Below are 12,486 nucleotides of genomic sequence, written 5' to 3' on the forward strand. Positions count from 1 at the left end.
AGCGTTTGATCAACAGTATACAATGTTATTGAAGCCAGAGAGATTTCAACTTTGTGCTACTATTGTATCATTTGATGCTGACTTCCTAAACCAGGTACGTGCTATGACCATTAAAGATTCAGTAGCCATTGATATCAAGCAACGTACCAATGACGACAAGTTCAAGGTGGAGGAAGATCTTTTATACTTTGAAGAGCGATTGTACATTCCAAAAGGACTAGCACGACTCCGAGTTCTTCAATCTTGCCATGATTTTCCAAGTGCAGGACATTTTGGATTCAACAAGACCTTGGAGCTTATTTCCCGAGATTTTTGGTGGCCCCAAATGTGGAAGGATGTGAAAGATTTTGTCCTCTCTTGTGACATCTGTTCAAGATCTAAGAATCCTCGGCATCGCCCTTATGGACTTCTACAGCCATTGCCAATTCCACGTCGACCATGGTCTTCAATTTCTATGGACTTCATCACGGACTTGCCATCATCAAACTCATTTGACAGCATCTTTGTCGTGGTAGATCGGCTTACGAAGATGGCACACTTTGTTCCTTGTAAGAAGACATCGTCCAGTGAAGTCACAGCAAGACTCTTTCTCGATAATGTGTATCGATATCATGGACTACCAGATGATATCATATCAGATCGAGGTACCCAGTTCGTGTCAAAGTTTTGGAGATCTCTCTTTGGGATATTGAAGGTGGATATCAAGCTTTCTTCAGCTTTTCATCCTCAAACTGATGGCCAAACGGAACGGGTGAACCAAGTCTTGGAGCAGTACTTACGATGCAGCATCAACTATCAGCAAGACGATTGGACTGTATATCTACCGCTAGCCGAGTTTGCATATAACAACACCCTCCATGCGTCGACTCAATAAACACCATTCTTTTCTAACTATGGGTATCATCCGAAGCTTGATTTATTGAGTCCATCAACAAATAACAATCCAGCAGCTGAAGGATTTGCGAAGCAACTATCAGAGCTTCAAACTATGTTGAAGCTTCAATTACAATCCGCTCAAGAATCCTATAAGACGTCTGCAGATAGATTTTGGAATGAAGCACCTACTTTCAAAGTTGGAGACAAAGTCTGGCTTCTTCGATGAAATATCAAGACCAAGCGACCATGTGATAAGTTGGACTATCGAAGATTGGGACCATTTATCATCCAGAAGCAAATTAATCAAGTGGCATACCGGCTGGAGTTACCGGCTTCTATGAAGGTACATCCACTCTTTCATGTTTCTCTGTTGGAACCTTATCGAGAGTCATCTTTTCCTGGAAGAGTGCAATGTCCGCCACCTAGTATTGAAATCGAGAACCACGAAGAATATGAGGTTGAAAAGGTATTGGATTCATGGCGAAGGTGGAGAAAGTTAGAATATCTTGTTCATTAGTGCGGCTATGACATTAATGAGCGAACATGGGAGCCAGCTGAAAATCTTGCAAATGCGCCACAAAAGATACAGGAGTTTCATCAACGACATCCCGATAAACCTAAATCAATTCGATGATAGCTTCTTTCTGAAGCTTGTTCTCCCAACAATATAAGAAAAGGAGAAAGCACCAGCAAAATTCATAGTTGATGTAGTTATTTTCTCCAAGTTAGATCATAGTTTGGTCTTTTGATATAGATAGCCAAGAGATAGATACTATGCCAGTCAGAGTATCGCAACCGAGTAGCTCATGAAGGCGACCCCGAGATGAAGAACTACATGTACCACGACGACGACGGAGGATACAGAGTAACCGACCACTGGTGATCGTATTTGAGATCGAGTCTGCTTACGATGGTCAACCAGAAGGCGTGTTTGCAGGACAATTTCACAATGACGACACGGAAGTTCATGCTTGGTCAGAAGTCGAAGGCGTGGGCCACTACCATTGGCTTCAAGGGTCGATGAACCACTTGCCTCGTGAACAACAGTTGGAGTTCATAGCAAAAGTTATGCGATAGATCTTCATTTTCTTGCGTTGGTACTGATCAATAACATTGCTTCTCAGAGACCTCGATGCTAAAGGAGGAGGTGATGTTAGGGACATATTCCTTAGAACTTTCTAGAGAGAAGTTTCTACAACCTTTTAAAAAACAAGCCTCTGGAACCTTCTAGAAGAGAAGCCTCTAGAACCTTTTAGAGAGAAGTCTCTAGAAGCTTTTAGAAAGGAAGTCTCTGGAACCTTCTAGAAGAGAGGTTTCTAGAAGCTTCTAGAAAGAAATCCCCTGGAACTTTCTAGAAGCTTCCTAGTTAATAGAAGTAGCTCGAGAAGTTTCTAGAACCTTCTAGAAAGGAAGCCTCTAGAACCTTCTAGAAGCTTCCTAGTTAATAGAAGTAGCTCGAGAAGCTTTTTAAGTAGGAGTATATATAGGGATCGAGGCTGAAGAGTTCTTCAGTCTCGACAACACATCTCTTGGAGTTCTAGCTCACCTTTCTGGTGTTGTTCTTGTACTCATCTGTTTAATCTAGTTCTGCCACTTCTTCTTGAACTTCTTATTAGATTTCAAGTCTGTATTTTGTGTCCATGACAGCTAATTAGAATTAAAATTATAGTTAAAATTTACAATTAAATTAACAAATTAATTAATTCTTATCATTTAGAACTCAGATTTGGGCTTGTGAATAGTTGATCTTGGGATAAAAATGTGTTTTAGAGACATTGATGGTATTAGTTTCACCAAAAAGATGTTATTTTTTGAGTTCTAGGCATTTGCAGCCTTAAAATTGGATTTGGGCTAAGAGTTATTGAGGATCCTTGATCTTGGTCAGGGATTTTTTGATTTTGATGGTGGAGATGTATTTGCTACTTTTGGACCTCCTCCCACCTGATTAAGAGGGCTTGGGTGAGTGAGCTCCCTCTCTCTCTCTCTATCTTCTTGTGGCAAAGCCATGGCAAAATGTTCCTCCATCTTGTAAATGCAAATCTTCTTTTTTAAACTTGGCCTCAATTTTTACTCGCTCAGTCTATTTCTTTTTATTTTCTATTTATAAAACCTTGTAAGCAATTTCTACTCACCCTTAGCTTTGTAACGGCATAAAGCACACCTGATTTGAAGTTGTGACGAATTTTTGGCAAGTTTTCAAGGTGGCACGGATCTACTGCCTTGGCAATGTAGGAGCATCGGCTTAAAAAATCTATAAATTGGTGACCTCTAACTCAACTTTAATATGGATTATTGAAATGAATGCACTCTAAAGCTTAGTATACTAAAAAATTTAAATCACTAATTCTTGATCTATATCAAATTTTTAATGAATTTTTAATTGTAAAGAAATCTATTGCCTTGGCAATGTTGAACAACCAATTTTGAAAAATTGTATCTTAGTACTCACTTATATTTTTTTTCTAGAATTTGTTGAAAAAAAAATTCTACTAAGTGTGGTTTTAGGAAAAAATTATACTTGTCAATTTTAAACTATTAACTGATTTTTAGTGAATTTTTAAGTACAAGAATATCTGCTGCCTAGGCATCTCAAGTCGCCTTGCTTTGAAAACACACATCTTGAATGTCAAACCTCGAATCACCGTGAAATTTGGTAGATAGGAGCAACTCTACACCAACCTCAACTATGAAAAATTTCAAGTACATAGGAATTGTGTGGAATTGTTAGCAAAGTTTTGAATGACAAGGGATCCGCTGCCTTCAACTTGACATACTCTAAGTTAGTTTTTCTTCCCTTATCACCCTCTAATGACATTCCTTAACACCTAAATTGCTATATTATAACTCATTCGTCTAATTATCTTCAATTAATGTTATTTAATAATTTCAAAGAAATTTTATCTCACTCGGAAATTAATCTTAAATTCTTATCTTTTCATCCATTCTTTCCTTTGAGGATAAAATAAAATAAAAAAAATACATAAATAAATAAAAATTAATCTGATCTTTTAATGTTTTCCTATTTCTTTTAATCTTAACCTTTTAACGTTAACTTTTAACCTTCAACTTTTACTTTTGTTACTTTTAAATTTTTACTTAATTTTTAATTATTAAATCTAATGTAAATTTTAATTAATTAATTTATTTTTATTTTATTTTATTTTATTTTTTAATCTTCCAACTTTCATCTTTTATCTTAAAAAAAATCTTAACATCATGTTAGTGTTGAATTTAAATATTTAAGGGTGTTTATTATTGAATTTCTAATTCTAGATGAAGTTTTGTCATAAAAACTTCATCTATAGATAACTTCCTATATAGAATTCCAATTTATATGATTAATACTACCTTGGATTGCCTTAGACTAGCACTCTAGCATGGTATTCATTTTTTTATTTTATTTTATTCTAATTCATAATTTTCAGAGTTTAAGTTTGATAGAATAAGTCTTGGAAGGTACTTAACTAAATGAACTACAAATGCTAAAAATTAAATCATAAAAAAGTATAACTAACTTATTGTGTTGTTGGATTAATCTTGATTATTACCTCATTTTGGTTTTCCTATCTTATAGATGATTTGCATCTCTACATTAATTAGTATTGGGCACTGATGTAAGTTATGATCTAATTAAATCAAATTTAAGTGAGAAGAGAAAAATCCACTCACAAAGACGTTGTACAATTAGGAGTGAGGCTATATAGAAAGAGTAGAAATTTGTTTTTGTAAGATATTGATAAAGTAAATTAATCATTTCTAAGATAGTCAATTCAGTAAGATGGGTGATTGAATTAATTGTGAAAAATGGTTAAGTAGGAAATGATGATTAGAATCTGGAATTTCAGAAGTAAAGCATAAGTAAGTTGAAGAAGATATTGTAAGGGCCAGATTGCGATAGTCATGAGCTAGGGTAAGCTTGGTGCTACCACTTTGTTTCTTTGTTGTTGGAGAGTAATGAATAGTTTCTGAATACTAAGAAGTGAATCTGTGGAATAAATTAGAGATTGATTTATCAGTTTTTGTTTATATAATTAGAGTACTGTGTGATTGAATTATATGAGAAGTTATTGGAAGATTGATTATGGATAGAAAATTATAATTTTTGTTCATTGAAAGTTGTATGTGTTTCGATAGAGAAAGTCTATGATTACAAAAATTGTGTGAATCCAGATTGGTTAGTGTGAAGTTTATTATTTCTGGTCTTGGATGGAATTTATGTGTTTTGAGCAATCTTTTGAGAGTGAAAGGTTGCATATTGTTGTTATCAGTTGATGAAGGAATATTATTACTGGGAGAAAGCATTGTAATATTTTTTGGTGTTTTAGTGATTTGAATTATGATTAATTATGTGATTTTAACATATAAGCTCATGTGATAGTCTTTTCTTGTGTTCAAATCCCCTTCTATGGATTTATTCTGAAAGGAATTTGTAGAATAAGTAAAACGACAACCACACAATGAAATCAACACTAATCATTGAGTCAACTTTTTTTAAGCAAGTTCACTCAAATATGTCCTTTGATCTTTTTGTATATGATATTAAGAAAAATTCTTCAAAATCTCATGATACTTCTAAGTTTGAATTCAAAAATAATCTATTTTAATTTATGTTACAATTATATGTTTTCTAAGCTCATCACAACTTTTTAGCAGTAAGATATTTTTGATATAATAGGACTTTGAAGTTAATATCTAAATTTTTTTGATGGCTTCAAATGTGAAATATAGTTTAATATTTTATGCAATCATGTGATATTTTTTTAAGATAAACAATTCTTTGTTATCAACTTTACAAACTTTTTTAACCATTATTTTTTCCAAAATAACCATTGTCTTTTATTTTTATGGATTTTATCACAAATCTTCTATTCTTAAATTTTCATAACTCTATATTTGTGATAGTAAATTATTTCATTAAGATGGCATATATTGTACTATGTATAAAATCTATTAAAAATAAAGAAATATAAAAATTAAAAATATTATTTTAATATTGACATATTTTAGAAAAAATAGTATATTACAAATGAATTATAGTAAATAATGACATGTGGTTTATATAGCAAATAAATTAATTTTTTACAACTATCAAATGAGCCCAAGTTGAAAAAAATCTAGTAGATAATTGCGAAGCTATGACTAATCCAATTTAAAATAATATTAAAATATTTTTTTGAGTGTGATATCTAATTACATATTAGTACTTTATAGGATCTTATTTTTGAATTATGCTTGGCATCGTTATCTTGTTGAAAAATGACCTCGTCCTCAAAAATGTCACATTCTTCAATACTAAGGAGCAGGTTTTTTTCAAGAACTTCTACAAATTGCTTGACATACATCCTCCCCTTAATCTTTGTCATCCTTCTAATTCCATTCTATCCTATACAATTCTATACTATTATATTTCTACCCCCATACTTAACTATTTTTTGAATCTTCTTATCAAATAAAGATTGATCCTTTTATTTCTACATCCACTTTTAGCTATTTGACCCAAATTTATTGATTGTTGCCTCATCTAACCAAATAACGCTCTTTTAATCTTTTATAGTCCATTCTTTGTACTTCAAAGCAAAATTCGAGCATTGTTTTTAATGGTAGGTAGATAGTAGTGGTTTTTTTTTTCACCATGGCTTTCATATTCCATTTCTTAAAAATATTTCAAATATTTTGGATTGATACAAGATTATTGATAATATTGTTAAGATTTTTAGCAACCTCAATAGAATTTTTAGCCTTCTCATTGTTGATTTGACAAATGATTGTCCTTTCATCTACTTCAGTGAACTTCTATGGTCTACTGAATTTTAGATTCTTGCTATTAAAAATAACATTTTTTTAGCTTGGAAATAATAACTTTACTGCATCCATGTTCAGAAGTAATTTGGCCATAAGATTTTTGAGAATGAAGAAGAGTAGTGGTGATGTTATTTTGGAAAAAATGGAGATTGGATCTCATAGTTGTTCAAGGAATTGTCAAGGCCACAAGAATTTGACAAAAAAATATGTCAAGATTAAAGACAAAGAATTACATTGATAGCAAAAGTGATTCAAAAGGCTCATATTTATACTATAATGAAGGTTACAAAAGTCTATGGTACTTTCTATGGAAGTTTTTAGAAGTCTAAAGAGGCTTCTATAAGCCTATAGAACTTTCTAAAAGATTGAGGAAGATTATATAAGTATCTAAAAGGTTCTAATAACTTGTAGAAGATTCTAAAAGGTCCTAGAATGTGGTAATTTGGGATATGTCCATCCTAGAATTATGATTAAGAATGGTAGTTTTATAACTACCAGTAATCATTAATGATGTCATTAGATTAATAATGATATTTTTATAATAAATTTGATGATGATAGAATATTGTAATGTTGAGTAATTGACAAAATCCAAAAATTAGATACCACACTCAAAAAATTGTTTCAATACTACTCTAAATTAAATTGGTCATAGGTCTACAATTATCTAATGGATTTTTTTCAACTTAGACTCATTTGGTAGCTGTAAAGAAGTACTTTATTTGCTATACAAACCACGTGTCATTATTCACTAGAATTCATTAGTAGTACACTATTCTTTCGAAAATATGTCAATATTCAAATAATTTTTTAAATCATTGTAGCTAAGTTTTTCTTTGACCATTTTTAATACTATGATAGATTTTTAAGAGATATTATATTGAATAAAGAAATTTAATTTATATCAAGATTATAAAAAATTCTTTTTAAGATTCTAAAGATATATATAAAATTATCTTTGGCTTTTTATTCTAAATTTATGGACAAACAAAGTGCATAAATGAAGTTTTGGAGCAGTATTTGAGATTTAGTATGAAGTAGAAATAAGATGATTGGATAATTTTTTTGCTATTTATTAGAGTTTTCTTACAATGATATGATACATTCTTCTATACAACAAACACCTTTTTTTTTAATTATAATTATCATCTATGATTTAATACTTTTGACTTTTCAAAAATTGATAATTTTATAGCAAAAGATTTGACAAATAATTTATTTGAATTACATATAATAATAAAGGCACATCTAAAAGAAATTTAAGAATAAAAAAATATCAATATGGATGCCTATTGTAAAGAAAAACTTCAATTTCACATTGACAATAAGATATGATTACTTTATCAAAATATCAAGACTACTTGCCTTTATGATAAGTTAGATTATTGTAGAATTAGACCATTTCTTATATTTAAATAAGTCAAACAAATTGCTTATTAATTACATCTACTAGGGTCTATAAAGATCCTTCATATATTTTTTATGTCTCTTCTTGAGCCATATAAAACAATTTATATCTCAAAAATAAGAAAAATGCCATTGCCTCTTATAAAAGTGGATAAAATTCAAGAATTCAAAGTAGAAGAAGTCTAAGATTAAAGGTGGCACTAAAATAGATTGAAATATCTTATTCATTGGCATGGATATGATATTAATAAATACATATAGGAGTCAACAAAGAATCTTATAAATGCAATAAAGAAGATTTGAACTTTTTATCAATGACTTCCAATAAAACTAAGATGAAAAGTCAAGTAATTTCCTACAATAAAACAAAAAATGTCCAATAGAAATTATATTTTATCTTCTATTTTTTATTGTAAATTCTTTATATTTTATGAAACTAATGAGATAAAAAAAATTAAAATTAGCAAATTCAACTCAAGAGCCATTATTTTCTGACTTATTGGATAAGATATTATAATTGTTACAACCATTAAGTTGATGTAATCAAGATGAAGACCTTCAAGAAAAAAATGTTCTTCCTTAAATGAATGGTAAGTTACAAAGCATTTGGTATCACAACCTTAGAAGAGACTTTCAATATTTGGTGATTTTATTGGAGGTAGAAACGACTCTTGATGTTGTAACAAATGTTTTTTTTGAAAGAAGTTATAAAGGCCCCAACAATAATCAAATAATAAAGGTGGTCTTCTTGCTTTACAATGGGATATTATGAATGGCTAAGAGGACTTTTCAACTGCCTTAAAAAAAAAATTAAAATTAAAATATATAACAAATATAATTTATTGTATTTTAAACTTCATCAATATATAATCACCACTTCTTATGGAATTTTTCTTTAGAAAGAGGAGTATTGTGATAGAAATATATATTTATTCTAATAATTATTTAATTAATATTAATAGATAGAAGTAAATAAAAATAAATAAATTTATAATATCTTTTAAAAAAAAAATTATAAGCTTCATAGATGTGATTTCATCTTCATACATATCTATAGGTGTTTGATAGGTTAAAAACCAAGCCAACAAATTAGCCATGTGTTGCATGTAAAATAGCTTGTGGTACAAGCTAATGATATGGCTTACATATAAGAAACTTGCCCTAGAAGTTAAGACATGTGTCTTGCGAATTTGCCTTATTTTTTGAATTATATAATCTTAAAATTATCCAAAAATTTTATAATATTACATTGAGATCTAATCTAAATCTCAACGAAATATATTGATAATTATTTTTTGAACCTAAAACATTCATATAAGTTGCAAAAGAAAAAAAAATCTATTTCTCATTTATATAGAATCAAATCCTCAATCAAATGAAAGTTATTATATAACTGTGGAGAAATTCAAAGAATATTACAATATCTTTAAAAAATAAACTATTGATGTATTATCAAATCATAAACCTTATAATTATAAAATTAATTTTTAAAAATAGATTCAACCACTATTTTGACTAATTTCTCATTTGTTATAAAACAAACTAGTTGTTTTAAAGAAGTGTATTAATCAAAATCTTATAAAGAATTTTTTTCAACATTCGAAATTTCTTAAAATTACACCAATTTTTTTTATAAAGAAAAAATAGATCTTTATAAATATATTTAAATAATTTTAGGCTCAAAAAGATTGACCATTAAGAATTAGTATTATTTGTCTTGAATATTAGAGCTTCTTAATTAACTAAATAAAGCTAAAATCTATATTAAGATATATTTAAGAAAGACCTATAATTAGATGTATATTGAAAAAAAAAAAAATAAAAGATTAAATTCTAAACTAAGTATGGCTATATTGAATAAAATATCATATCTTCTTGACTTACAAATATTTTAACTACTTTCTTATATTTAATAAATAATTTATTTAATAAATATTTAAATAATTTTGTATATGTTACTTAAATAAAATCTTTACTTATTCCAAGAATATGGAGGAATATGAATAACATACATGTTTTATATTACAAAAAATTAAAGATGTAAGATTATATGCTAAGATAGAAAAATGTATAATATAGACAATTCAAGTAGAAATTTTGAGATGTATTAATTTAAAGGATAATTTATAAATAAATCTATAAAATTTATTTATAATAGATTTTTAAAATTTTAATATAAAATTTTATTTATAATGGTTTTTAAAATTTACAAATTATTATGAAGTATATATTAAGAACTTCTTTTAAGTTATTGCTTGGCTTACACAATTAATTTCTAAAGTCAAATTGGAATAGAATAAAGATGTAAAAACATCATTCTAAGATTTTAAAATAGTTGTTATCTCAACTCCTATTTTATATCATCTAAACTTTTTAAAGGCATTTTTTATGGAAAATAATGTATCAAACTTTGTATTATGTGCAATTCTGTTATAAATAGATATAGATAAAAGACTCCATCATATTGGTTTTTTATTAAAATATAATTAAGCTTCCAACATTAATCATAAAATATACAACAAATAATTTTTTATTAGAAGTTCACTCTATAAATGACATCACTATTTAAAAGGTACTTCTCATGCAATTATATTTTGTACTAATTACAATATCTTAAGAATTTTATATCTATGCATACCTTAAATTATTGCAAAGTTTGTCAAATTATATCTTTATTAAAATTTTTATTTAATCTTATATGTTCTTTTAAAGAAAATAATGCTTATCAAAAGACTTGTCTAGGTATTTTTATCTTGCATCAAAAGAAAGAGACATTGTATATGATCAACAACAAATTGTTCTTGTAAAATTAAATCAACTACATCTTCAAGCTATTAAATTTATAAGTTTAGTTGATATTACTAAATCCTAAATTCTAAATTATAATTAATATAAATTTTATTCAATTAATTTAATAAATATTATTATTCTTAGTATTAAAATTAAGTTTTTTTATATCTTTAAAAAATTAGATTTTAAAGACAATCTTCTTGATTATTTGAAATGAATAGATATTTCAAAAGATCAATTATAATTACATGTATTACAACCACAATATGACTTTTTAACAACACAATAATTTGGATAAATTAAAACTTTAGAGCTTATCTCAAAAGATTTTGTTAGTGGCTTCAAATGAGGAAAGAAATAAAAGCATTAGTTTAATCTTATGAAACTTGGTCCAAAGTAAAAACCTTATATCATTTACCTTATGTATTTCTTCAACCTCGACATATTCTAAAGTAACTTTAGTCATTTGTTTTAAAAGATTTTATTACAAATCTACTAATCTATATTTCTTACAACTATATTTCTTATGATACATTGTCTAATCAAAGTAGTATTTTTTTTATCTTGTATAAAATCTATCACAAATATAGATATAATTATTTTTATTATTATTTATCTCTTATTATTATAAATAATTTTATTTTTTAAATTTGAGTATTAAAAAATTAAATTATTTAAATTAATTATGGACATATTATTTTTATTTTTATTTTTATAATTGATTTAATGCATACTCTTTGTTTTGGAATTTAGAAAGAGAAACCTTCTTTATAACAAAAAATAAAAAAATACAATAGACAAAATATTCATGATAAGAACAATTATCAATACAAAAGAATTAATATTAATAATAATATTATTAATGGAAAAAAAATCTACATGTGTGATTCAAGAATAGAGAATGTTGAAACTAGAAATAACAAAAATCTAAGTTTCGGCCTCAATTTTGTATTTTTTTTGGCAACTTAATATCAAATCTAATTGAGTACAATAAAACTTGAAACCCAAACAATCAAAAGTTATTAAAATGGAACATTTGAATACTAATGTCCCAATTTCCCTTTGCCCCTATTCTTAATCTTATGCATTTAATACTAAGATGGCATGGCCACCTCCAATGTCCCAAAAAGAGAAAGAGTTGCACTTTGTGCTGCATTAATCCTCAAGCCAGAAGGAAGCAATCCAACTAGGTAATTATATTGGACCGGGCATCAACCTGAGGTGAACCACCTACCTTGAGTGTGCCCACTTTACATCCACTTACAAAGTTTGACATCCATGTATGACTTTGAGCTTTGCTTCATCAAACTGCTGTGAATGAACTTTTTGTTTGACATCCGTCTAAAAACGATGCCACGTAGATTTGCCATGATAGAATAGCAGAAACCCTCAACAAATGAGGTTGCCTGCGTCAGCAGGTTCTCTTAATCTTCATAGATTTAGAATTGGTGGGCTCTTTGAGCGAAGGCGATCCTTGCAGGGATTTTTTCGTTCATGTGGGAGTGTGGAGTGTCGTGCACTCTGGTGCTGGAGGGCAATGGAGTCCGTCCCGCAATGAGGCGCCCTCCACGACACCAGCAGCAGCAGCACAAGGGAAGTGAAACACGAGCCG

Source organism: Physcomitrium patens, chromosome 5, assembly GCF_059467195.1.
Source record: "Physcomitrium patens ecotype Gransden chromosome 5, ASM5946719v1, whole genome shotgun sequence".
NCBI classification, from domain to species: Eukaryota; Viridiplantae; Streptophyta; class Bryopsida; order Funariales; family Funariaceae; genus Physcomitrium; species Physcomitrium patens.